Below are 27603 nucleotides of genomic sequence, written 5' to 3' on the forward strand. Positions count from 1 at the left end.
AGAGATGGCTCAGAGGTTAAGAGAACTGACTGTTGTTCCGGAGGTCTTGAGTTCAATTCCCAGCAACCACATGATGGCTCACAACCATCTATAATAAGATCTTGTGCCCAGAACACTATATACATAATAAATAATTTTTTTTTTAAAAAAACGGCCTGGTTCTAAAGTTTTGCCTCAAGGGTAAGTGTTATCAGGCCAGGAGACTGTAGTTACTAGGAGAACAGGAGGGAGATGTTTCTGGAAGATGGAAACCACCTGTGCCAGTGAATCCTACATGTATCTAAAGAACAAGGAGAATGGTGGCACTGAAGGGCCAGAGGGTTAACTCAGTTGGGAAATTCCAGGCTGCAAAAGAAGGAAGTCATGAATTCCATCAACAACACTCATACAAAAATCCAGGCATGGTGGTGCACACTCTAATCACAGGGCCAAGAGGCAGAGGTGAGAAAATCCCCACCCTTTACTTGCCAGTCATCCTTGCTGAGCTGGTGAGCCCTAGGTCCCAGTGAGGGACGCTATTTGGAATGACAGAGTATATTATTCCACTACTCATGCAGAACAATGTTCAGGGTTAGCCTCTGGTCGCTAAGTGCATTGGCACACACATGAACACCACACACACACACACACACACACACACACACACACAAACATGCATACAAAGGCATAAAAAAGCCATGACAGCAATACATATCTGTGAGAACAGAACTGAAGCATTCACCATATCTATCAGGATGCACAAAACTCAAGTTTAAATGGATCAGAGACCTCAACATAAAGCCAGCCAAACTAACCTCCTAAAAGAGAAAGTAGGAAGTACACTTGAACACATTAGCACAGGAGACCACTTCCTAAGTATAATCCTAGGGGCACAGACACTGAGAGAAACAATTAATAAACAGGACCTCCTGAAACTGAGAAGCTTCTGTAAAGCAAAGAACATGGTCAACAAGACAAAACAGCAGGCTACAGAATGGGAAAAGATCTTCAACAACCCCACATTGGACAAAGGGCTGATCTCCAAATTATACAAAGAACTCAAGAAATTGGTCATCAAAGGAACAAATAATCCAATAAAAAAATGGGGTACAGACCTAAACAGAGAACTCTCAACAGAGGAATCTAAAATGACTGAAAGACACTTAAGGAAATGCTCAATATCCCTAGTCATCAGAGAAATACAAATCAAAAGAGCTCTGAGATTTCATCTTATGCCTATAAGAATGGCCAAAATCAAAAACAGTGATGAGAACATATGCTGGAGAGTATGTAGGATAAAGGGAACACTCATCCATTGCTGGTGGGAGTGCAAACTGGTAGAGCTGCTTTGGACTTCAGTATGGCGATTTCTCAGAAAATTAGGAAACAACCTTTCTCAAGACCCAGTAGTACACTTTTGGGTATATATCCAAAGGAAACTCAATCATACCACAAGGACATGTGTTCAACTATGTTCATAGCAGCATTGTTTGCCACAGCTAGAACCTGAAAACAACCTAAATGCCCTCACCCAAAGGATGGATAAGAAAAGTGGGGTACATTTACACAATGGGAGCACTACACAGTGGAAAAATAATGTGGGCAAATGAATGGATCAAGAAAACATCATATTGAGTGAGGCAACACAGACACAGAAAGACAAATTTCACATGTACTCACTCATAAATGGTTTTTAGACATAAAGCAAAAAAAAAAAACCTTGCCTACAATTCACAATAACAGAGAACCTAGACAACAAAGAGGAACCTAAGAGAGACATACATGGATCTAATGTACATGGGAAGTAGACAAAGACAAGATTTCCTGAGCAAATTTTGAACATGGGGACCATGAGAGAAGTTAGAAGGGGATGAGAGAGGAAGGGAGGAGGGCAGAGAAAAATATATAGCTCAATAAAGACAATTTAAAAAAAAAAGAAAATTACACACACACAAAAGATTCCAGTACCTCCTTTCCTTTATTTTTATACAAAATGGACCAGAGTTAATTTTATACCTGTTGATCATCATGAAAGTCCTAGATGTCCTGCTTTCCCCTATGACCCTCTCATCTTTGAACATTAACATTCCTGGTAGCAGAACTGACTGGCAGCATTTCTGGCTCCTTCTGACTCGCATGACCTCTTACTGAGCTAAGACTGTAGTTTGCACTTTCCTGTGTTTACATTTTGGGTTTTTCGTGCCTCTTTGTAAAATTCAGCTCTGTCTCTATCTCTTGTCCCTTTTTTGATTCCATGCCTGTTCTTCCAAAATCATCACTGCCTCTGTCATTTATTATTGTTTCGCTCACAAAGATTTTTTTTTTTTTGGAAAACCAAAGCTCATCCTTTGAGCTACTATTAGGATTGTGGCTCATGGTGACAGATGCAGGGACAAACATGTTGAAGGTGGCATTTCCTTGTGTAGAGGGCAGAAGAAAAGGGGCCTTAGCGAGCAAGGTGTAGCTCATTTTTGACCTGGTGCACAAAAGGAGAAATTTCCAGGAGAGCTTTTTGCAGGCTTGGAGTACATAACTTTTCTATCGGTTTGGTTAAATGTCACTGTGTCACTCATCTGCCTCCCCTGCTGTATTCTCATTCTCTTTTCTCCAGGGATGCCCCAGCTTATAACTCACCTCCCTACCATACTTTTATCGGAGGACCCTCCTTCCTGGTGGCTTGGCTGCTAAAATGCAGATAAATCTGACTCTTCATAAATCATCATCAAGAAAGATGTGAGCCAATCAAAACTGTGAGCCATTAAGATATAAAGCTAAACCATCGCTGTGTGAGTTGATAAATTATAGGTACTCTTCCCCTTATGAGGTGATCATGGCTTTACACACCATTGAATGTTGAAAACATGATAATAATGCATTTAATACACTTAATGTATCAGGCATCATAGTTTATCCCCACGACTGACGGGGAGCTGAGGTTCCCAGCCAATACTCAGCATTATAGACCGTTATAGATTGCTAGCCTGAGAAAGCACCACACATCACAATTTGGAACATGATTTTGACAGAAAGCACATAACTTTTGCACTATTTTAAAGTAAAAATAAAATGGCAAAGGAAGAAACATAGTTTTCAGTAGATATTATTGTTTCTATGGGAAATGTGTAAGGCATCTATAGAGCCATAGTTGGCTCTAAGAAATATTAGCAATAGCAACTGATGCAGGATCAAAACAAAACAAAACAAAAAAACACAATCTTTTACAGCACACCTTCAAAAATGAAAATGGTTCTGTAAAAAGCAGTTATCCTTTACCTTGGCATGAAACATAAAATATCCAATAATTTGCTTTACTGTGAAGAGCACAGAGCACTGCCACGTGAGATCAGCTCTTTGGTTTGCCGTGACTAAACAGTCTTAGACTGGCTGGTTTAACTGGAAAAAAACATATTCCGAATAGATCTAGAGGCTACAAGGACCAAGAAAAAGATTTTGGCAGAATAGCTTCATTTTGAGGTCTCTTCCCTTGACCTTCAGATGGCTGCCTTCTTGCTGCAGGGCCACTTCTTAACCTCTTCCATCTGGATGGCCTGGCAGACTTGACACACTGGCTCCTCACTGTGGAATCCTGACCACTTGAGAACAAGAAAGAGGTATGTGTTATCTGCCAGGCTCACACATTCCATTCTTGTCTCTCCTACACACCTAGAGCCACACCTTTGTACTCCTGCAAATTTGGGGGCTTAAGAGAAAAAGCATGGAGAAGGACAAGAAGTGTCGTTCTTAAGAGGGCTGTGGCCATCAGTTTCTGGCCTTTGGCTTGAAGATGTCTTAAACTGATTTTCCTCCCTTGAGACTGGTTCTTCATTGTGCTCTGTTTTCTGTTTGATGCATAGGAAATATTCAAGTGTGTGGGTGTTTGTGCATGTGGGTACATATGACTATGAAGGCCAGCTAGTAGTTTCCCAAAGTCTCTTCCACTTGCTGAGATCAAAATCTTTCACTGAACCTGGAGCCCACTGATTTGACTAGACTGTCTGGACAGGAAGCTCCAGGGACCCTCTTGTCTATACATCCCTGTAGATGAATGTTTTGGCCTTTAACATTGGTGCTATTAATGTTGGTCTGGATCCTCATACTTGCACGGCAAACACTTTACCTGTCAGGTCATCAGGTCATCTCAGCCTGAGTCATCTCCAGGGGAGAACCTTTGAATTTCTATTGCCTAAATAGAGTGATATGTATACTCTGGGAGGGTATTAGACTCTCTCTCTCTCTCTCTCTCTCTCTCTCTCTCTCTCTCTCTCTCACACACACACACACACACACACACACACACACAGAGAGAGAGAGAGAGAGAGAGAGAGAGAGAGAGAGAGAGAGAGAATGAAAAATAAAATCTTCTGCTTCTGTATCTGATTATAGGTCTAGCACTCTTTGTACTAACTGAATTGGCCATGTCAAGAACCAGTCTTGCCTAAGTGGTCTTGCTTGTCTAGGATATCCACAGATGAACCACACAAAAAAAGAAATTCACCTTCCCCATTCCTTCTAGCAGAGCACATTTAAGACTTCTCTGAAATGGGCCAAATTCTAATTTATTAAGCCTATGCAGCCTAATTGACATTGATTTGATTTTAATTTGATTGTCCCGATGGTTCACTTGGCTTACAGTAAGACATAAAGACCATATTCCCCGCCCCACCCCACGAGCCTTCAAGAGGAGGGGTAGAGAAGAAAAGCATTACACTCTTTCTGGGGCCCTGACCACCCTTCCGAATAATTCTCCCTTGGTTTCCACCTGCTAAACTCCTTTATACCTAGTAGACCAAGGTGTTTCACCAAACACACATGCTCCCTTGCCGTTGTTTACTTTAACTTTTAAAGGGCAAAAGTTCTTTCCAATTTCTGATTTTGTTCCTCATCTGGTAAAAACAGGGAATAAGCCACAGGCTAATCAGTTTTTGCAAATAATCCACAAGCAGACTCTCTGATCTTCCCCCAGAGTTCTGCCCAATCGTTTTTGGTGGCTAACCTTTGGCAGAGGAAGAGGATAGAAAGCTGGAAGGCATTTACCTTAAGCCTTTCTCTTTCACAGTCTTCTTTCTATACACGGGTCTGAATCTCTTGTCTACTGTGTGTTTTTCTCCAGAGCTCATCTTTATCAGACAGTTCCTTTATTATCTATTTGCTTCGTTTTGTTCAGATGGTAAGAGATAAAAATTAACCTTATAGTAACACAATCAGAAGGAAAAGAGCTAATTCTTGCCCTGCTTTTCAGTAACTAGTAAACAGCTTTCTTCAAATTTGTTTAATAAATAAGGATGTTCCAACACTAAAAAGAAAACGTGTTTCCTGAATAATGTATTGTAACTCCTGAAATGGTGGGCTCTGCCAAATATTTATGACAGCTAAGAAATTATCTACACAATGAAAGAAAAACTCAATAGTTTTTTCTTAAGTTTTATGATGGTGGGTGAATATGTTTTTATGCATATGTGATGGACTCTTGTATTTATCAGAAAATTTCACTTATTGTAAATCTTCAGCGAGTATATCTTCCTGAAACAATTTCTTTTAGTGTAAAACTGTCTTAGCAGAAAACTTGACATCTTGAGGTTGGTTTTGTTTCTGTTTAGTGATTATTTTATCTCTGCAATTGCACACATCCTATTGTAATCACTGTCTTCACAAAAATACAGGAACTTTTCAATTAGCTTACCAATTATAAATTAAATTACTGTCCTGAATAAACCTGGTGGAAATGAAACATTTTAAAATCATGAAATCATCATTTGTTTTCTCTGAAAACCAAACCAAAAAAAAAAAAAAAGAATGAGAGAGAGAGAGAAGGAAGCTATGAGATAGCTCAGCTCTTAAAGGCAGTGGAAGCTAAGCCTGAGTTCCTAAGCTTCAGCTTTACAGACCCCTTCATGCAAAGGGAAGTCAGGTCCTGCAAACTATCTTTGAACCTCCATGTGCACATCATGGTGAGCATATACACACACACACACTCACACAGACACACACACACACACAGACATACACACACATGTACTCACACATACACACAGAGACACACACATATAGATACACACATACAAACACACAGGCATACACATGCACGTACACCAGACACATACAGAGACATTCACACACATTCAAACACACACCCACAGACACACATATGATATCCAAATAAAAGTAAAATTTAAAAAAGAACAAAAATTTGGTCACCAAGCACAGATATAAATACAGCATTTGCTTGAAAACTACCAAGTTCTCTTTTAGATATAACTATAACTCACTTTAACACATTAAATTCTTATGTCTAAGCATGTGGTATACTTTTATATACCAAATAAAATGTAAAACAGAAATAGCTTTTGTAAATTACAAAGGATGAAAAGACATTAAGGACATATACTTGAACACAAATAAATGAATGTCTTTCTCATGTAGAAACCCCTTTTAACTCAGTCCCCTTTACATAATGGTTCCTGGAATTTGTAAAATGTTATCATCATTAGGATCTCTTATTCGAGTTGACTTGGTGATAACCTGGCGGCTAATTAATTATCTCACAATGTAGAGGGTGTCCACCCCATCTGAAAATGATGAACAGACCAAAGAGGAAGCCAATGGCCATGGTGTGTGATGTCACCCTTGACTCCACACCAGAAAATTTTCTAAACGAGTTATGTTAGCGCTAACGCCAGGCTTGCCCTAGGCATGCATTTTTACTAAGAAGCATGAAGCCTGCTGAGGGATTTGTGAGGTGAAAATGTCTTCATTCTGTATAGAGAAACACAAGGGAAGATAATTTATTATCCTTTTTCTGGTCTGACACATGCGAAGAGGTCATTTGCCCACAGGTCTAACGAAAAAGACACCATCGTGATAACAGAAGAGGAAAAAGGAGAGAAAAAAATACCCTGAACGTCTGTGCTGCCCTTGAGTAAATAAACCAGCCAGCACTGGATTTCATTCTGCCCCTTGCTGTTGTGAAAGATTATAATTTGTGGAGGAGTTATTATTACAGACTGACAAAATACCTCAAGTAACAAAATAAGGAAGTGTTGGGCACTAGAGAACACAAATGGGACAGTATGCTTCAAGATGGAGCAATAGGGATAATGTCATCAATAGGAGCCATAAGGAGGAGGCTTCGGTGTGATATAATATGAACCTTGTTCTCAGCAGTAACTAAAAGGGTTCCTACTTTGAGAATGGCAGACCTTCTTTGCAGACACTGGCCAACTACTTTTTAGATATGCCGCAAATGGAAAAATTCAATATATATAAATGTATGACACTCCCAACACGGGGCCTTGTTTCTGTCAAAAAAATTTTTTGTTTTGTTTTGTTGTTGTTGTTTGTTTTGCTTTTTTTAAGTTTTTTGAGACAGAGTTTCTCTGTAAAATAACTCTGGCTGTCCTAGAACTTGCTTTGTAGACCAGACTGGCCTCAAATTCAGAGAGATCCGCCTGTCTCTGCCTCCTGAGTGCTGGGATTAAAGGTGTGCACCACGACTATCCAGCTTCGAAGTCTCTTCTAACACTACTCTATGAAATGATCTCCCTCCTATTTTAAGGTCACTCCCTTGTATTTCAGCTCCATGGCATTTATTGAAACTCAGATTTGCATCTTGACTCTGTCAGTAGTTTGAGAATAAAATTATTGTGTTGAGGGTTGCTCTTCATTAGAACGTCTTTTCAATGAAAACTGAACTCCAGGATGATGGAGGAGGGTCTACGTGTTACTTTCATTGGTTAATAAAGAAACTGCCTTGGCCCTTTGATAGGACAGAAAATTAGGTAGAAGGAAGTGAGGTAAGACTGCCATGGAGCCAGCCACCAGGTAGACATGCTGAATCTTTCCCAGTAAGCCACCACCTCGTGGTGCTACACATATTAATAGAAATGGGTTAGTCAAGATGTGAGAGTTAGCCAATAAGAGGCTAGAAAATGAGCCAAGCAGTGTTTAAAAGAATACAATTTGTGTGTTGTTATTTCAGGTGTAAAGCTAGCTGTGCGGGAGCCAGGTGGGACGAAAAGCAGGCCCGCCACCACATCACTACACCAGGATGCATTTTAGTGTCAAAATTCCTGATACAACTAATAAAAGGTTTGCACAAGCAGTAGGAAAATCAATACAGACTGAAATAGCTGGCCTTGAGCTTGGCTTTGAGAATGGGTAAAACCTTGCAAAGTGCTGGCCTTGACAACACAGGCACGAATGTTATATAGTGCTTTTAGAAACTGAACGAAATGGACACGATGCATTTTGGATTAGTGTTGTGTAATAATAGATCCTGCTATATGGTGTTTTCAAAGAAAATTCTAGAACCAAGTGGACATTAAGAGTAAGATAAAAATTTAATGTTGTGTCTGCCATTTTTTTTTTGAGGAAGATATATTTTTCCCTGTAGGTTTAAAGGTAATGCCATTATCCATTTAGTGAAACTAGTTACTGTCGAAGTTATTTCAAAGAAAATTTTAGCTGTGGGTACCACTTGGAAGAAACAAAACATCTAGCAATTCATTTGTGGTATAGGATGGACTATGTGGTTATTCGCTGCAATCGCTTTTTTCTCTGTCTCAGTTTTCTACATGACTTTACCTTCCTCCCACCACGCACATGGCAGCTAGACTGTTCAAACTCAACACAGGCAAAACCGTTTGGGTTCAGACTCTTTGAAGGGATAACTTGGGGTACAGCCCCGCATTCCTGAGAGTCTGGGTGAGATTATCAGCAACCAAGGCCACAAAGAACAACAGAAACACCGTCACTCGAGAGCGTGCCAAGATGAAAGCAGGGAAGGACCGCAGTCTTCCCGTAACTAGGAACGTTAGTCCACTTCTCGCGTGTGGAGTCTTCATAGAAAAGATAAAGAGAGAGAGTCTAGGAGAAATGGCAGAAAGAAAAAGGGTAAGGCCACCGGCGAACGCGAAAGGTTACTAACAATTCCAAAAATGATGTGCCCCAGTGTGACCGCCTGCTCAAATCAGCAGAAATATTGGCCTCATTTGCATTTTATATTGTTTTCTCTCTCTTACAAAGAATGAGCGGAAGGTGCATTAAGTTACAAGTTCTTTATCTTCGAAGAAAGCAAGCATTAGCAAAATGCGCTCTTAATGTGCTTCCCTCTTCCACAGAGTAGAATTGATTTCAAACCAGCCCATTTTTTAACAAACATCCATCCTTTGAGAATGCAGCCTCTGTTATAAAGAGAAAAGGCTCCTTGTTTCTTCACACCCTTCTGCCGAGCAGCCTGGTCCAGGTCCAAGTGCACACGGCAGAATACAGAGCAGTCACTGGCGTTTGCTTTAAAGCCCGGCACGTGTTGTTTATTTAAAATAAGAAAATGTAAACATTATTAATTTTCTCTTGTGAGCTTCACTGAAAAAGGATGCACCACCTGGTGATCTTGACTTGTCTTTCAAGAAAAATATCAACTCGTCCAAACTCTCCCTGGGATTTGCCGCCTCCATGACCGGTGCTGTATTAATTCTGAGAGTCCTGGTGTCATGTTGGGACACTCAACTAACTCAGTTTCAGCTCTGAGAATCCCAAACAGAACAACCCATATGACCACAGACCCAAATTTACCTTATTGTCCTGATTTTTCTCTTCACAGCTAATTCATTTTTAAAAACATGTAACTCTCAGTCCATCATTGTTCATTTATTTTTTTATTTTTATTTATTTATTTATTCATTTATTTATTAAAGATTTCTGCCTCCTCCCCGCCACCGCCTCCCATTTCCCTCCCCCTTCCCCAATCAAGTCCCCCTCCCTTTTCAGCCCAAAGAGCAATCAGGGATCCCTGACCTGTGGGAAGTCCAAGGACCACCCACCTCCATCCAGGTCTAGTAAGGTGAGCATCCAAACTGCCTAGGCTCCCACAAAGCCAGTACGTGCAGTGGGATCAAAAACCCATTGCCATTGTTCTTGAGTTCTCAGTAGTCCTCATTGTCCGCTATGTGCAGCGAGTCCGGTTTTATCCCATGCTTTTTCAGACCCAGGCCAGCTTGGTGAGTTCCCGATAGAACATCCCCATTGTCTCAGTGTGTGGGTGCACCCCTCGCGGTCCTGAGTTCCTTGCTCGTGCTCTCTCTCCTTCTGCTTCTGATTTGGACCTTGAGATTTCTGTCCGGTGCTCCAATGTGGGTCTCTGTCTCCTTCATTTATCTTCAACTTGTTCGATCCAGTTTCCACCTTGGACCTCGTGGTGACCTCAATGCTGTCAAAGGCAGTGAAGACGAATCCACACACCTTCCTATCAAGTATTTAGCTTCAGCTGAGCTCCCTGAAGCCCTTGCACTGGTAGATCTGTCCCCTTAGAAAACACCTCCTAACTTCTGCAAAGTATAAATAAGATAAAATTTAACTTTTCTGATTCTTTGAGAGGACTTTTTAGTTTCTCCTCCATCAGCTCATTATAAAATTCTTTATTATTTTGGATTGGTGATTGTAATTATTTTTTATTTTTAATTGATTTTTATTGAGCTCTACATGTTTTTCTGCTCCCCTCCCTGCCTCTTCCTTCCCCCCTTCAATCATTCCCCAAGGTCCCCATGTTCCCAATTTACTCAGGAGATTCTTTTTTTTTTTCTACTTTCTGCTTCCCATGTAGATTAGATCTATGTAAGTCTCTCTTAGTGTCCTCATTGTTGTTTAAGTTCTCTGGGATTGTGGTTTGTAGGCTTGTTTTCCTTGCATTATATTTAAAATCCACATATGAGTGAGTGCATATGATAATTGTCTTTCTGTGTCTGGGTTACCCCACTCAAAATAATGTTTTCTAGCTCCATCCATTTTCCTGCAAAATTCAAGATATCGTTATTTTTTTCTACTGTGTAAATATACCACATTTTCCTTATCCATTCTTCAGTAAAGGAACATTTAGGTTGTTTCCAGGTTCTAGCTATGGCAAACAAAACTGCTATAAACATAGTTGAACACATGTCCTTTGTAGCATGATTGAGCATCCTTTGGATATATACCCAAAAGTGGTATTACTGGGTCTTGAGGAAGGCTGTTCCCTAATTTTCTGAGAAATTGCCACACTGACATCCAAAGGGGCTGTACCAGCTTGCATTCCTGCCAGCAATGCAGAAGAGTTCCCTTTTTCCCCTTTCCCCACCTCTCCAGCATAAGTTGTCATCAGTGTTTTTTATCTTGGCCATTCTTACAGATATAAGATGGAATCTCAGAGTTGTTTTGATTTGCATATCTCTGATAACTAAAGATGTTGAACATTTCCTTAAGTGTCTTTCAGCCATTTTAGATTCCTCTCTTGAGAGTTTTTGGTTTAGGTCTGTCTCCATTTTTTTTTATTGGATTATGTGATCTTTTGGTGGCCAATTTCTTGAGTTCTTTGTATATTTTGGAGATCAGACAGGGAGGGGGTAATTCTGGTTCAAACACCAAATGGACTGTATAAGAAAACTAGCAAGAACCTGTGACCTAGCCAGAAAACAGCATCCTCCACGGTTTGTGTTGTACTTCTTGGCTGTGAAGTGAGTTCCCTGGCCGGTGGTACTGCTATGTGGAATAGCAAGCAGGGCTGCCTTGACTTCCCTCAATGATGGACAGTGATCTGGAAGCATAAGCCAAAGAAACCCTTTCCTCACCTAAGCTTCTGATAGTCATGGTGCTTTCCACAGCAGTGAAAAGAAACCTACATCAATGGCAGACTAAGAAAGGGGCAGGAGGAGCTTGTTTAACTGACACCAACCAACAAGAGCTAACCACAAGGCAGTTCTTTTTGACATATTCAGGAGTCTGTGTTTTTTTTTTCAGGCGTTCACTTTTTTCCTCTCTTCTGACGCACAAAATAACTCTAAGATTTTAATTAGTGAAAAAAAAAAGTTTTCACTAATTGGCAAAATAAGCCATAGTCATAAACAGATAGAAGCTTTGGCCATGAAGACAACATCAGTGGTTATTATCTGCAATGAACATCGTTATAGAGTGAGATCTGCATGCAAATAAAACACAACACGCACAGATCCTAAAATGCCGGCATCTTATGTAAATCAGACATAACGAGTGCCGAGACAACTGCTCGCACTAGATTTCTCTTCAGCATTTCATATTCTGTCCTTGTATTAGTTTTATCGCCCCTTTTCACTTGAGTGTTCTTATGGGGAACAAAAGGACTGTCAAAGGGGAAGGTTACGTGATGTAAGGTGACACACAGACCTCATTAGACAGAAGGCCAGTGTAGCCCTGAGTGGAAAGAGTTGTACTCTGTGGAGGAGTAACAGAAGGTGAAGCTGATAGAAAAATGACGAAAAGAGAGAAAATATGTGTGTCTATGAGTGGGTAGGGAAAAATGAGCATGGGAAAGTGAGTCTGAAAATCGTGACTGAAGGCTTCAATGTTTTAAATGAACAGCATGTATCTATAATTTTACATGGAAGTGAGGGGTGTTAGGAAGATCCACATGCCAAAAAATGGGAATTTGTAGGCACTAAGGAAAAGAGGCCCCACCAGGAAAGATTTCAGAAAGATAAACATGGACAACCCTGTGGAGCCTGGAAACAGACCCTTCCTTCCCCAGCTGGTGCTGAGTGAGGACTCAGCCCTAGCAGGTACCGAGAGTGAAGCCTTGAAAAGAACTCGAGAACAAGAAGGCCTGCCAAGTCACAACTGGACTCCTGGCCCACAGAAAACATGATATTATATATACATATCATTTTCAAATAATAAGTGTGTGATACATTGTTAGCGAACAACAGAAAATTAATAGATTCTAAACGCAAGTACAGAAGCTTAGAACACACTGCAGTGACCATCTGCCATGCCCACCTCCTGACCATAAACCCATATTGAACAAATAGTTTTAAACTATTTACTTTTACACAAATAATATAAAGAATTGACTTCTTGCCTTGAGTGCAAAAAAAAACAAATGTTTAAACTTGTGGTGTTAAACATCTAGGGACAAACGCCTGACATAAAACATCCAGCCCTTTTTGCTAAGATCTAAGTAGAACACCACTGTGGTGGACTTGATAAATCATGCAGTATGTGATGGCTGTTTCTTTAATCCAAGTCATTTTATAAAAGTTTGTTATGTTCAATTTTATTTTTATTCTTGGTTCACATATAACCATCTATCTTAGTTACTTTCCTATGACTGAGATAAGCTGACCGGGGCAATGTAAAGAAGAATGAGTTTGTTTGAGCTTACTGTGTCGAGAGTCAGAGCCCATGACCAACACAGTGGGAAAGAAGCATGGCAGCCGGCAGGCAGGCATGGCACTGGGGCAGTAGCTGAAAGCTTACATCTTCATTCACAAGGAGGTAGAGAGAGAGAAACTGGAAATGGCTTGGGCTTTTGAAGCCTCAAAGCCCACCCTAATAACACATCTCATCCAAGGCCACACCTCCTAATTCTTCACAAACAGTGCCACTAACTGGGCACTGCTGTTAGATTTTCTTTTACTCCAGCGCCAAGTTGGAATGCCAAAATGTTCTTGGATTTTTATTCTTTATTCTGTTGAGGGAGCCCACCATTGAGCTCCCAAATAAATTACACATGAAGGCTTACTTTTAAAATAGATGCCCTGACTTAGCTTCAATTATTTCTTGCAAACTTTTCTTAACTTAAATTATCCCATCTACTTTTTGTCTCTGGGATTTTATATTTGTCTGTTTCTGTGTACCTTTTATTTACTTCTCACTCCATGTCTGGCGTTGTAGCTGAGTGGTTGGCCCCTGATGTCATCCTCTCCTTACTCTCTTTCTTGCATTTTTCCTCTCCTTCCATGAGTGTCCTTCTGCTTATTCTCTCTGCCTGTTAGCCCCTCCTTTCCTTTCTCTTACCATTCAGCTCTTTATCAGATCATCAGGTGTTTTAGACAGGCACAGTAACACAGCTTCACAGAGTTAAATAATTGCAGCATAAACAAATGTAACATGGTGTAGGAGGGTCTTCTTTCTATGTGTTGCTTTCATTGGTTAAATAAAGAGACTGCCTTGGCCTTCTGATAGGACAGCAGCTTAGATAGGTGGAATAGACAGGACAGAATGCTGGAAGAAAGGAGGCAGAGGCAGAGAGCTGCCCACCATGAAGCTGCCAGGTCAGACATGCTGAATCTTTCCCGGTAAGCCACGAGCTAGTGGTGACATACAGATTATTAGAAATGGGTTGAATCAAGAAGTGAGAGTTAGCCAAAAAGAGGCTAGAAGTAATGGGCCAGGCAGGTTTAAATGAATACAGTTTCTGTGTAATTATTTCAGGGGCTAAGCTAGCTAGGCGGATGGGAGCTGGGCAGGAACACAGCCCATCCTCATTACTACAAAAAGATTAAAATTACAAAGCATAACCATTATCTTTTTAAAAAATCAGAATTGTTTAGCTAGAATATACATACAAATTAAAACATAAAAAATGCTCTATTTAGACTGAGGGATCCATCATCAGCCAGCGGTTGTAACGGTCTGAATGAGGAATAACCCCAAGGACTCAGGTATGTGGACATGTGACCCACCAGCTGGTAGCATCATTGAAGGCAGTGGATGTTTGGGGGTGTGGAGATTTGCTTCAGAAGCACAGTAGTGAGAACTGTGGTCTTGTAGCTTCCCGCTCCAACCGCCTGCTGCTACATCTCCTGCCACAATGGGCTCAACCCCACTAGAGCTAAAAACTAAATAAACTCTTTGTAAGTTGTTTCGGTTCACAATATTTTATCAGGGTAATTAGAAGAGTAACTGATAGGGGGGCTTAGAGCTCGATGGTAGCACAGGCTAGCCCGTCCTTCCTCCACTCTGCGGCCCAGGTACTCATGTCCATTTCAAATGTGTGAGTGAGAATCAGGTGGTAGCACAGGCTAGTCCATCTTTCCTCCTACTCTGCAGTCCAGGATTTCATGTCCATCTCACAAGTGCATGTTAGACTCAGGTGGTAGCACAGGCTAGCTCATCTTTTCTTCTACTCTGCAGTCCTAGATCTCCTGTCCATCTCACATGTGCTGGTTATTAGAGTCAGGTGGTAGCACAGGTTAGCCCATCCATCCTCCCTCTCTGAGTCCAAGATCTCACATCCATCTATTGCTATTGCTGGCTTCTCTCTCCCTTTCACTCTGTCCCTCTTGTTGGTTTTTGTTGTTTCTGTTCTCATACTCTTACCCTGTTTTCTAAGAAGCCTCGGTGGTTTCTTGATAGCCTTGGGTAGCCCGTTTATTCACTTCCATTGGCCTCTTCCCCACACATTTCCTCTATCTTGTAAGAAATTACTGCCTGTGCTTGGGGGTAAAGGTCTGATCATTTGCCTGGTTCTCTAGCAGGCATCGTGACCGTGGCTAAGGAATGGAGCAGCCTATCTTGCGTGTGCTCCAGTCGATGCTCATCTTCCAGGTTTGTCTGCGTTGCCATCGGAATCAGTCCTCGTCACTTTGTGACTGTGGTTCTCACTCCCCGGCCTGCAGTTTAGGGCCTCCTGCCTCTGCCGTCAGTGGGATCCTCGCCTGCCAAATTCCCTTTGAGCTACCGCTGAGAAAACTGCTTCTTCTAACATGTTCCTGAGATTGGGCCCGCCTGGTAATCTGTTTTAATTAATCTCAGAAGAGCTGATTAGAAGCCTTAATTAAGTATACAGAAATCCGTTTCCTCATGTCGAAAGCAGTACAGAAATGCTGCCTCTGCGCATGCGCCCATTCCTAATGGGGGATTCTTGGGTGTTGCCTGTAGAAGTCGATTACAAATCCCGAGGTCCCTTCCCATTGCCCACAGTTAATCACAGTTGCATGTTTGTTGCTGGCTTTTGAAGACCCTCTCTGAGTCTGCGCGAAGCAAAGCTCTGTCTTATCTTTTGGGGGCCCGCTATGACTCCGCCCATTTCCAAAATAAAGAAAGTAGATGGCTGGCAGATGTTGGATAACCTGCCAGCATTTGACGTCTCTGCCGTGCTGAATTCCTGACAAAGTCAGCTTACGGAAGGAAGGGTTGACAACAGCTGACATTTTGAGGGTACAGATCACTATGGCTGAGAAATCACGGTAGCAGGAACTGAGACTCGGTCACGTCACATATTTAGTCAGGAAGGAGAGAGAGAGATGAATGCTGCACTCAGATGGTTTTTCCCTGGAATACAGGATCCAAGCTCAGAGGATGGCGCTGCCCACAGCAGAAGCAGCATCCTCATCTCTATTAACCTGGTGTAGATAAGCCCTTACAGGCACGTCTGCAGTATTAACCTTCGCATTGTCCAAGGTCACACAGCAGTGAAGCAGGACTGGGTTAAAAGGCATGTGCGCTGATCCCGGACTCTATTGTACTAACTCAGCCCAAATGTCGCTTTCACGGGCTAATCTCTCTCATGCTCACTGGGCTACTGTGCAAATTTGTGGTGCTTCAGTATCTAAAATATTACAGCAATATTGAGTAAAACTATTCTAAGCATTTATTTTCAAGAGTTGCTGTGCAACCATGCCTTATTCTGTCACGTGGAGTGTGTATGGTTTACTTATATCATCCCTGTGTACAAGCTATGGTTCTACATACACAAAAAACAACTTGGTGGCCTGGACCCCCGTGGGGAATTTGTATGAATGACCAGATGTACAAACAGGGCTCAAGCTACCATAAGTAATATAATATAGTTAAATTTTATAATCAGGCAAAGCAGAGAACACAATTGGAAAGTATAGGTATGCTTGCTTCAGGGGACTGTGCTCAACCAAACCACACCAGAGAGTAATCTGGGAAATGATTGGAAGGGAAGTAGTGCCCTGGGGAAGTGGGAAGGCTAACTTAAAATCTTTATCTTCTCTATCCTCTCCCCCAAATCCAATCCCCCAGTTTCATCTCATCTCTAGAGGAACACACACATCTTCTCTTCCAGCCCCCATCCCTTTGTCTCCAGCCCCAAATCCAACAGGCATCATTCCCTAGGGAGCCGCCAGCCAAGCCTGTGAGAGAAGCCAGTAGGTCAGAGGGGCAGACAGCCAGCTTCAGAGCTACACTACTCCTCTTCTCAAATCCAGCCACCAGCTCTGCACCAGAGTACCTGCCGTGGCCTCTCCTCACTCTCTCCTCTCATTCCCAGGGAACAACTGGGAGAGGGAGGGAAGAGGACAATGAAGGAGAGACTAGCGGGAGGGACAGCTAAAATTAAGGCCATTTGACAGGTACTATGTAAACTGAATACAGCAGAATCTTCCTCAAATACACACAAATATGAAGGTGATCTATATGAAGTCATCTGCCATCACTAAATGAAGCTTCTAGTACCCAGAATGGGTTACATCTAACTGACTTGTTGGCCAAAGGGGTCCTATGGGAGCCCCAAACATCCCAGACAGTTGCTCTCTACAAACTTACAACAAGGCCCTATTAGTCAGGACAACACAGACATAACTCATTAAACATAGAAAAATCGAGATGGTCCGTGCCATGACCCTTCCCATATGGGCTAGTGTTCTTGGTACCAAAAGGTACTCTGCCTGCCACCAGAAGAGAACCATAAACACCCACCCTGCTAGAAACCCTCTGATCTACAATGGAGACCTTCCTGCGAGATATACTAGTGTGATGGTGGCCCGAATCTTACAGGAGTAATCAACCAGTGTTTGATTTGTCTTAAGGAGTACTCCATGAAATAAAACCCATACCCAAGGCTGCTGCTTGGGTGACTGAGAACCTGAGACTAGATAGCCCTGGAACCTAAGGGAAAACCAAATACTATTGCTCTACAAAAAAAAAATAGCAATAAAATGACTCCTAATGACTTTCTGCTATACTCATAAATCAGTGTCTTGCTCAGCCGTCATCAGAGAAGCTTCCTCCTACAGCATGTGGGAACAAACACAGAGACCCACAGCCACAGCCCGAAAGTACACAGAGAATGAGAGACCTTGAAACACTCAGCCCTAAGCAAGGTATATCTAATCCCTCTCCTAAGAGTTCAAGGAACCCAGCAGGAGAGGAGGCAGAAAGAGTGTAAGAACCAGAGGGTGTGGAGGACACCAAAGAAACAAAGCCTTCCAAACACAATACGACCAAAGCATATATGAATTCACATAGACCATGGCAGCTTGTACAAGACCTGCAGGGGTTTAAGCCAAAAGAAGTTCTCGAGCTAAAAGAAATGGACATAGACTCCATCCATAACCCAGAAGCTATAGCCAATTGATAGCCATTTGCAAATGAAAATTTAGTTTGCTCCTAAGGAGTCTCACTGGGGAAACAAACTATACTTAGGGGTAGGCTGTGTGACCAGCCATGGAAGTCAACAGCAAACAAACTCAACGGTGTTTTCAGAGAACTCATAATGCTGTGCCAGGAATTTTTCTTTCTTTTATCTTTTTGTTTTTATGGGCTTTTCCTTTTATAGGTCCTTTGAATATATAATATGGCTTCTGGATTTGCATATCTATGGGATTACTGAGTGTGCAAACAAGTGGGTCTCTGGGTCTATAACTGTTTCTTGTGTCGTGTCTTGGGCTCTTCTTTCTTCTGATTGTACTTTTTTGTTACTCTATTCTGATGTGTTTGTTTTATATTATATTATTGTATTATCTTTTAGATACTTTATTGTTTTCTAATGAGACAGAAAAGGGGTGGATCTGGATGGGAAGGTAGCTGGGAAGCAACTGGAAAGAGTAGGTGAAGGAAAGCATAATCGGGATATATTGTATAAAAAATTTTTTCAATAAAAGAACCAAGCTATCACCAAATTAAATTTTCTGTTTTTCCTGCATCTTGTTTTCTTAATTAGGCTTTGGAATTAATCATACTCCCAAGGGTGGAAAAGCTAATATAGGTGAGATTAGCAACAGGGATTTGCCCCAGTTGCTGCTGTTTGTGAGCATATTACTGTCCCCAGGTGAAGTTTGAGTGGAAGCACTTAAAGTCACATCAGCACCAAAATTAGTCTTCTTGATTAATGTCATATTTTATAAGAAGCAGTTGCAGAGCAGCCAGCCTTCGCTGCTCTAAACGGGGCATCTGTTAATGGGTGTTTATATCGGCTCATCGATTAAACTTAATTATCTTTCCCCATGGTTTTCAGCCCGGGAAGATTTACATGGAAATGTATGACTCCTCCCAAGATTAGCACATATTCTACAAGAAAGGATAAGAGGGAAGAGGAAGATGAGATCGGGGTGTATTGAACAGCTACTGGGTGCCACAGACTTCTGTTTGATCCCACTCACATCACCCAAGAACCCCAAGCCTTCGTGATAGTGAGCACCTAACTTCTGGGGTGTCACATACTCCCCAGGTTTCCACTTCTCAAGGATGTTTGAATATTTTGTTTCCTTGTTCTTATGTCAGGGACTCAGGATGCTCTGTGACTGTTCTTCTCTGGCAGGAGAATCACTTGAGCAAAGCTAATGCACCGAGGGAGTGTTCACTTTGGACATTAGCACTCGACTTCACGAGTCTCCTCTGCATCCTGACAATATTCTGATGCCCTCTGTGATCCACACTCCTGACTACCTCTGTACTTTCAACAGCCTAGAAAAAATTTTAAAATAAATAAATAAACAAATGAATGGTGTCTAGAAAGATTTGGTCGTGGGAGGGAATTCAGCATAAAGTTCCACCTTAAATCCACTGTTTGTAAAGGCAGTCTCCCAATGTTATAAACATATAAATGTTCTGATAAAAATTATCTAGTCATCATTAAAAACAGTATGTGTCACAACTAAAACATAATTTGAAACTAAGGAAATCTCTCCTTTCTTTTCTTTTGGGAATGACATTCGGTCCCAAGTGTTTAAGGCTGACACATGAATGCCTCTCTTCAAATCAGTAGGAAAAAACTGCTTATGCATTAGAACTTCTAAGTCTTGTGTTTACAGTTTTCTCTTTTAAAATCTACATCAGAGAAAAGTAGACTGGCTGTCAGCATTCATCCCTCTGTTGCAGAGAATCAGGCAGCTGTAAGCAAGACCTGGAGTCCTTACATGGGAAAGGCAAAGGATCTGGAATAGTAAGATATTAATCACTCACAGTGGCCGGCATTTGGTGCTCCATGGTACACTAGAGTCTGCCAAGAACTTACTAATTCAGTAAGGGCAACTGAAGAAAGCCTTGACAATAAGCAAATATATAAAAGTAACATAAGGGTGAAGTAAACGTGAAAGGAATCAGTAGACGTCAAAGGCAGGCAACAAAGACCCAAATCTACATAATTTGATTACCCCCATGTTAGAGTGAGCAGACATATTTAAAACAACAGCACAAAGTTTCTAGATCATTAACAAAGGATTTTTTTTTCGCAGAAAAAAATGTGGTTTCTAGTTTTTTGTCACAGTGCAGTTGTTAAAATGTTTTTTCTTACTTTTTAGTGTGTGTGTGTGCATGTGATGTATGTGTGCATGTTTGTGTCTGCATGTGTGTATGTGTGCACACATGTGCATGTGTTTGTCTGCATGCGTGTATATGTGCATGTGTGTCTGCATGTGTGTGCATGTGCATGTGTGTATGTGCCTGCGTGTGTGTATGTGTGCATGTGTGTGCATGTATGTGCATGTATGTGTGTACGTGCATCTGTGTGTGTGCATGTGTATGTGTGCACATGTGTGCATGTGTGCGTGTGCCTGCATGTGTGTATGTGTGCATGTGTGTGCATGTATGTGTGTGTCCGTGCATCTGTGTGTGTATGTGTGTATGTGTGCATGTGTGTGCATGTATGTGTGTGTCCGTGCATCTGTGTGTGTGCATGTGTGTATGTGTGCATGTGTGTGCATGTATGTGTGTGTCCGGGCATCTGTGTGTGTATGTGTGTATGTGTGCATGTGTGTGCATGTATGTGTGTGTCCGTGCATCTGTGTGTGTGCATGTATGTATGTGTGCATGTGTGTGTGTCCGTGCATCTGTGTGTGTGCATGTGTGTATGTGTGCATGTGTGTGCATGTATGTGTGTGTCCGTGCATCTGTGTGTGTGCATGTGTGTATGTGTGCATGCATACGCCACCTGTGTCACTGCAGGCACATTGAAGTTGGAGTACAATGTGTATCAATCAATTCTCTCCTACCATCTGAGAACACATCTGTACCTACTGTGCTTTGTCCCCAGCATATATGATATAGGGGAAGTGCATCTATAGTCACACATATATTTAATTTGCTAACGCTTAGATAAAGAATTTTCTATTTTATCTCAGGAAACACTGGTCTCCAATATTCTTACAGTTTATTGTCCTATTTTAGTGTCAATATGTCCCATTTTCTCTTCTCTACTAAAACACAAGCTTTAGGTTGAGAGGTAGACACAGTAGCACGAAGCTTCCAAACTAGAACTGAGGTCACACAACTAACAAACAGCTATAGAAAACAGCCGGGCTGCAGATGAACTGGGTTGGCAGTGTGCTTTTAAAGCCAGCAGGGCCCTGGGCTTCAGCACACTAGGTTTGGTGGTACACGCTCAGAAGGACTAGAAATTCAAAGGCAGCCTCTGCTAGGCAAGATGGAGGCCAGCCTGGAATATACGAGTCCCTGCCAAAATATGAGAGAAACAGAAAGAAAATAAATTACTGGAAACTTGAATTGATTCAACTCTATAAAAAGTACATTATGGTATAGAAGCCTTTCAGTCAAGATGAAGAAATGGAAAAAATCAACCTCTAAGAAGGAAAGGCTGAACAACTACAAACTGCCTGATCACCTCATAGTGTCAGACATTATGCTAAATACTTTATACATGTTTATTCTCCAGAACAATCCTATGAAAAGACAGACACTTTAAGAAACTCAGCCCTCTCTCTTCCTTTGAAATTGATACCCTAGCCAGGCGGTGGTGGCGCACGCCTTTAATCCCAGCACTCAGGAGGCAGAGACAGGCAGATTTCAAGTAGTTTGTTGAGGGTGGAAGGTATTCTGAAGGATGGGGTGTTCCAGCCCTTGTTGTTGGGGAAAGCGGTTTCACAGGTCATCCTCCTAGGACTGCAGAATTACCAGTGAGACTGTGGAAATGTATTCTACTGAGGGTTTGCTTTCCTAAGTATGTTATTACTAGCTATCAGTCTTCCTTTTGGTTTGAGAGCTTCCTTGACATATTCTGTAAAGCCACTGATGACAGAGTCCCTTAGGTCTCAATCGTCTGGAGCGTTTGCCTCTCTACCTCATTTCTGAATGACAACATGGCTGGGTAGACTATTCTTAGTTAGCAGGCCATTTTCATTAACATTTTGAATTTAAAAGTTTTTTTTTTTAACAGGGTTTGGAGACCAAGTCTTTACATTCCCACACTGACCGCCATCAGGTGTGGTTTGCACCTGGATGGGAAGAAGCCCTCAAATGAGACAATTTTCTTCACTAGAGGCAGTCCGCTTTAGGAAGAGCTGGAGTTGAGAGCTGACATCCCACATCATCTCAGAAACTGTGGAGATCATTCCTTCATCTCCAGAAAAGAGCTCTGGGAAGTGCATCCTAGATCCACCACCACACAACCACCTCCCTAAATAACTATGATTTACAGATAATTTCAGTTTTTCCTGAGACATTGAAATATGTTTGTTTATCAGCATGCCCATGTGCAGGGAGAAAGAAAATAATTGACAAATTGAATCATCTGACACTATAAAAAAGGGATTCACTGCTAAAAGTTGCTAATCTCATGAAAACCAGGCTGTCTGCTCCCCTGACAAAAGTATAATTGTAGGTAACTGGCCTGTCATTAATTCTTAATATGCTGTCTAATTTAGGCACTACATCAAGGATCTCTGTTGAGTCACAGAGTAATATGTCCCCCTGAAACTTGTTAGAGGTTGCTAATATGTTGTTTAGGCCAGGAAAGTGAGCCCTGCAGAGTATTCCTAAAAAATGATAGATTATTTATGCCATTAGCATTATTTGCCCTCCAGCTCCCTAGTGCTGATAATTCTAGCATGTTCTGTACCTTTTACAAATAACAGATCTAAAACAATAAGGATGAGAATGTCCATGTCCCAAATCAGACTCTACAGTCATAGTGAAATACAGATCGCTTGACTTGCCCTGATGAATTTCTCATGAATTCTCCCTCTGTTAAGAAAGAGAGGAGATGGGGGGTTGGAGGGGACCTATTCCTACAACTTTAACTTCTATGCTTTGTCAAGTGTTGTCAAGCATTTAAATGAAGAAGACCATTTCAACAGGAATGAAACAGGAATAAAATCCTAGTCATTAGCTCTCTCCTGTCTCTCTACTGACCTGTGGGCTGCTACCCTTCATAAGACTGTTTCACACTGTCTCTTCTTTCTATTGTAATTCCAGTTTCTGTGGGAGGAGAAAGTGATGTGTCCCTACTCTTGTGGGCTACATTAACCTCTGGGCATTCTAGGGTTTAGCAATCATGCTTTGCTGGTTTCATTCTGACATGTTTGTCCAGAACTGGACATTCTTTTCAATAAATAGAGCCCAAGATTCAGGAATCATCAGATACTATATAGGTAAAAGATGGGCATCTTTCTATGAGACTTGTATCTACAAGGGGAAGGGAGTTGCTACGTTATAGAAAGGTTGGGAATGATTATGGGGGAGGAAGGGAAGGTGTTTCCTTCCTTGTCAGTCACAGCTCATGAGCATTGCACTCCCCAGTCTCTTTCTCCCTTCTCTGGGGAAGGGCTGGACTGACATGACCGCAAAATTTATAAGGAATCAATCGGGGTCTCAGCTTCTCTGAGCCCTTCTCCTGCTTGGGAGCAGGACTGAATCTCCCACTCCCATCCTATCCCTGTGGTCCAATGCTATTTGCAGCCATGGTCGCAGAGATGTCTGCATCTAAGGGATTACAAATGGCTTGTGTATATACTTCAACTTCACAATCATGGAAGCGAAAATCGATAATTTCGTGTCTATCTGTAGCCCTTTGCTTTATTTCTGGACCTGGTTACAGAAGAACAGCACTAAGAATTGTTGATTTTTCAGTATCTCATGTGAGAGCCAAGAATTCCAAAGCATGGAAAAGTTGAAAAATGACAAGGAAGTCCTGACTTAAAATGGGGACAATATATGTGACGTTATACTCAAGCTTCTGCATCCTATCTGGTCATTTTTCCTGTATTTTTTCAAAATACTATTTAATTTTGTTATCTGGACAAGGGGCCAGGTTTTCGTTGCTGGGACACAGGAAGTGGTGCTGTCTGGGAGAGCACTGTGTTTTGAAGTCAGTGGCTGCAGTAGGTCAAGCAGCTAGATCCTCGGGCCAATGTCCGATTCTTTGTGACTGAGGCTGAGAAGAGAGTATCAACCTTAGGGAAGAGCCTTAAATTCAGGCAGTTTTCTAAGGAGCTGAAAGTCTAGGTAGGAACCAATTAGATGTATAGTAGCAGATGGTCTCAGCCCACCAGCTCAGACGGGCACAGGCTTTCTAAAGGAGCAGTAGCTAAGGTGAAATTCGTCAGTGGCAGGTCTTCCACACAATTTCTGCCTTCAAGGAGTGAGGAGCTTCTCTAGTATTACCAGGTTACTAGGCAAAAGTTTTGGCTTTAAATTTAAAGTGCTGGATCTAAGCAGACTTCTCAAGTCATCGTTTCCTTTCCTTTTTCCTCCTCTCTTCTTCTCTCCCTCTCTTCATTCATTCTTGTTCTGAATCATCATCAAGGGTATAGAAAAGAAAATATGACAAACTTAGCCTTAGATTTATGAGGTTTGTCTACAAGTTGTTTCTGTTATAGTGTGGCTATCCATAGTTAAAATGGATACACTCGCAAGGACAAAAGCTGTGGGAGCTAATCCAACTATAAGTTCAGGAGAACTGTACTCTTACTGGCCCACAACGGATGCTGGTTATCAAGAGAGAGGGGATAACATGGGAACAGAGGCCACACCCAGTATCAGGAGCAGAGGCAATACAAAGATGCTGAATACATACTAGGCAAGTAGAAAAACATCTTAGAACTTTTAGTAATACAAATTTCTTAACTTTATGAAAATACACATGGCTTTTCTGCTACCTAAGACAGAAAGCAATACATAGGGGGAGATATTCCCTATCCCAAACAGACAGTCCTGTGGCACCTAAATCAGTCTTGTTTTTTTTTTTCTGGTAGATTTATTGCACTGTAGTTTGAATAAACAGGTTTTAGATTGTTGACAAGGGCTACCATGTAGTTTCTACCCATTTCCTCTTCTCATACAGAGCAATGGAATTCTGCCATCGTCTTTGATAACAATGGCTCTAGCAACATAATTCTACATCTAGTTTTACTGTACGTGCTAGAGATGGGCTCATGGTCTGAATTGAGAAATATGGAGCCAGTGCTCAGCAATTTTATTATTTGCAAATTCTGCAGTTTTCAAATGACGTCTGCCTGAGACCTGATACTACAAACTTTATAGGTCCAAATAAAGGAGCTATAACTATATGCGTGTGTGCACATGTGTATCTGTATGCATGTGTGAATGTGTTTGTATGCATGTATGTATGTGTGTGTATCTGTGTGCATATATGTGTGTGTGTGTGTGTGCACTCACATGTGCATATATGGGGGGACTTCCAGGAATATAGCTGTTGAAAGACCCAGTCCATGAAGCATCCAGAATCTCTCTGAGACAGAGCTGAGTTACAGAGTGAGGAAGTTAGTTGAGTCTTAATTACTACTTACAAGTTTCGAACTTCAAACGTTTAATTCCACGGGGGAAATAATTTGATATCAGACTTTAATTCACTTGGACTTTAATATATTTTGACTTTCACTTGAAAGAAGATTTAATCTTTGAACTTCAGCTTTGCCCTGGGTCTTTTATACTATTAGGGTCTTTATATTAAAAGTTTGAGGTCTTTTCCAAGGTATTGGCATCTCACAACTAAAGAAAATTTATACTGTCTTTTTGGTTGTCATTAATTTCTCCTTGAAGAACTTGTGATACACTGTTGAAAAAATGAAGCTGTGCCAAAACCAAGGACCTGTATTTTGTTTACAGCCATCTTAAGTTCACAAGTAAGATATTCACCTTTGCAGGGCAAGTTCCTGACCTAGGAAATTAGCCTAGTGAGACCTACAGGCCCCAGGCATTAGAAACAAGTAGCATTTCCTTTGTTAGTGAACAATCACAGACCCTCAGAATTTCTTTATCAACTAGGGTTGTCTCCAGATCTGAATTCCAGCAGACCTGACACCCTCACCTTCCCCCTTGCCTGTTTGCTATATAACAGCTTCTGAGGAATAATAAAGTGCCAGTTTGATCAGAAAGCCTGTCTTGCTGTCATTTCTCATGTCTTTTGTCCCCTACATTCCTTTTCCTCCTCTAGGTTTATCAGAGACCCCCGTTTGTATCCCGCCTGCCAGGACAAGACTGAACATAATTTAGAAATGGCACTAGAACAGAACGGATTTCAAGCTTCGAATTACAACTGGCCTTAAAGTTGATTTGTTTAATGAAATGTGCATATTCAGAGATATTGCAGCTATCTGGGGCACCAGGAGAACTAAAAAGGACAAGTGTTAACAATGCTATCCTCAAGATGAGGGAATACATCCTGATACACATACATCTCCTCTTCTTGGGTCCTTGGGACACATTATATGTTATGGCTTCAATTTTCATAGAGGGGAATTGGGGATAAATGTTTTCTTCCCACTCCTGATGATTCCTTCCAGGTAAATAAATGCAGAGCTGCTCACCATAGCCTCGCCCTGAGCTGTGGACTCCACCTCAGAAGACGCTGGGCAATGTGTGACTGGAACACTGGGGGCACCAGCTCTGGCATGATAATTCACTCCCCACTGCATGACCCACTAGCAGGAATCAGGCTTCCTAGTTAGCTGTCTCTGGAGCCCACATCAGCTAATCTCTAAGCTAGACCTTCCCTGAGGGTTCCAGGACAGAGGGAGACAAGAAGCGATGGGTGTCACTGTGAGTTGTCTGACCCTGTCCTATGGAGGCAAATCTGACTGATTCTGAGATTGATATTAGCAAGGTCATGTGTACTAGTTAACTCCTCATAAAAGATCCCTGCCCTTTACCTGCCCCCACTTGATTCATCACTCAGTGTACTTTAGGGAAAAGTGTATGGCATTCTCCACTTGGTCCTTTCCTAGACTCCGCATGGAGTCAGAACTCACCTGTACACCTTGCTGGTAACAGAACCAACCATGTCTCTGTGATCTAACCTTCTCCTCTGTAACTCCAAAGTAAAGCCTACCTCACTTTGGGAGTCATGACTAGGAAACACATTACTAAATGTGGTGTCAGTTTAGGTCTGTGAACAAACGCTAGCTCAAGCTTGGCAGAGAGAAAGAGAGAGATAAAGAGAGAGAGGGGGAGAGAGAGAGAGAGAGAGAGAGAGAGAGAGAGAGAGAGAGAGAAGCAGAGCTGGCACTCTGAAGCTCTCCAAGCAGAATGAGACCAACTCCAAGAGCTGGCCATCCAATAGAAGGGCCATCCAAGCCCAAGCATGCGCAGTTCTTTCAGTGTATGTCCATTCGCTAAAGGACAGCCATCCCCTTGGGGCGAATGCGAGTGGGAAGTAACACAAGGACTGAGACTTGAATGAAGCTCATGGGGATAGAAAGGAAGTTTAATACCCCTTCAAAAGTGGGTATTCTGTGTACGTATGGATTAAATGAAGGAGGTGCCCAAAACCATACAAACGTTTGTAAATCCACACCACACAAGGAAACTGAAGCTTACTTTAACCCTGTGAAAATTCTGTCATGTGGTTTAGATCTTTTCAATCACACTGAAGAAAAGGAAATATAATATCAATTTGCAATT

This window comes from Microtus oregoni, unplaced genomic scaffold (assembly GCF_018167655.1).
Source record: "Microtus oregoni isolate MIOR12 unplaced genomic scaffold, Mior012 000001F_ref0000356, whole genome shotgun sequence".
In the NCBI taxonomy this organism is placed as follows: domain Eukaryota; kingdom Metazoa; phylum Chordata; class Mammalia; order Rodentia; family Cricetidae; genus Microtus; species Microtus oregoni.